The sequence below is a fragment of the Cynara cardunculus genome (genome assembly GCF_001531365.2).
Source record: "Cynara cardunculus var. scolymus isolate 2C chromosome LG 3, CcrdV1, whole genome shotgun sequence".
NCBI lineage: Eukaryota > Viridiplantae > Streptophyta > Magnoliopsida > Asterales > Asteraceae > Cynara > Cynara cardunculus.
The window spans coordinates 25,967,480-25,969,327 of NC_037530.1; positions in this window are offsets into that span (position 1 = coordinate 25,967,480).

The window sequence follows — 1,848 nt, forward strand, 5'->3', positions numbered from 1 at the left end:
CCCTTCATAAAGGTATAAATTTCATTCACTTTTATTAGGGTGTTTACGTTAGCATTTTTTTTAGACCGGTTTATAAATGATGTTATGTCTAAGTTTACGGRTTGATATTKTTATAAGTATGATATATTTCATGTTTAGAATGCTAGGATTGATAAAATTGATGTAGAAATTAAAAGAGTAGATTATGGTTTCATTATGGTGAGATTTGGTGTATATGTTTAACGACACACCAATTGTTCGATATAATGCCAAAAAAAATAAAATTGCATGATTAAGCTTAGGTTAGTGATCATTGGATATGTTTTACGGTTTAGTATGTTGAAGTATGTTAATATCACGTAAATGTAGCGAATCATGGAAATTGGATTATAAAAATTAGTCGGGAATTGCGGAATCGGATTTTACCGACTATGCAGGTCCATACTTTGACAGTGTATAACTTGCAAACCATAAGTCGAAATAATATCATATTTTGCAGTTAGAAAACCCTTGATGTATACTACAACTTTCATGTAGAATCGAAAATCTAGTTATGATTCTAAGTGGCTCGAAACAGTGTGTTTTCGGGGCTGTTTGCAATGTATTTAGGATTGATCTGCTGTTTTGTAATATTCGTATAAAATAGATGGATAATCCAAATGAGGTGATTCGAAATCCAGTAGTTTCATTGCATATTATACTATATCTTTTATTTAGATAGTATTTTATGTATTGATCTCTAAGTGAGGTAAAAATGCCCCCGAAAATGAYGGTCAAAAACTGTTAAAGTCGAATTGGAATTATATAAAGCTAAGTGTTGAGTCGATTTCTCAATGCGTATTCGGCTGTTGTATTTGAGGTTTAAGTTGTTTATAAACATGTAGGACCTAAGTAATTTATTAGTATAATTAGGATATGATCTTACGTTGTTTAAGTAATAATCGATTTGCGCATTCATTAGACACGCGAGCAAGTCGAACTTTACCGTGAATCTCGTTTGATCGTGCTTTACTTCTCTATTTCGCTTAAGGTACGGATTTCACTTTCTTTGACTCTTGGGCAACTAGTTGTTGTAGTTGACCCTTCATAACGGTGGTTCACCACTTTGTGATTGATCGCTTAAAAGTGGTCAATAAATTACGTACTTATAAATTGTATATATATATATATATATATATAAACTCTTGAACCTTTATCGTAAACTCTTGAATCTTTATCGTGAACACTTTATTTTTAGTTCGTTATGTTTGAATCTTTCAATTTTGTTAAATTGATTGTCATATTTTGAAGTAGTTTCGAGTTTTATGAATTACTTTGAATGTTGACTTTTTATGAACGTCATTCTGGTAGTGGCACATATTTAGTTTTATTGGTTTTAAGAACAACCCAATTAATGGGCGCATTATTTGGGATGCCTTCTATGACGGCTTTGTAGTCATGGCGTTCTGCAGGTGAACTCGGTCCACAAGGTTAGGCCTAATAGTGGCTTACGTGAACCCACCTTGTGGACTAGGCCGATTTTATTGGCTCCAGGGCGGATGGATCGATCCTAGGATTACCTACCATGTGACCGTGGTTAAATTCACGGGGGACTCGGGGTGTGTGCCTGCACGCCGGCCCGATAGTTCGTGTGGTTTGGCCACCCCACGAACACTACAGGAATTGACGGATTGTGTTTAAATGATGTTTTGAAATGAGAACTGTGAAACGTCTTGATTTTTATGAATTCAGTTTATTAAGTCTTCTGCTTCATTATCAATGTTACGTATTATTTTTTCAAGTTTATATTACAATCTGTTCACTGAGCCCCGTTCTCAGCCGTGTTCTTGTTTCTTGACACGGCAGGTTCCAAGTGATTTTGATAAGGGA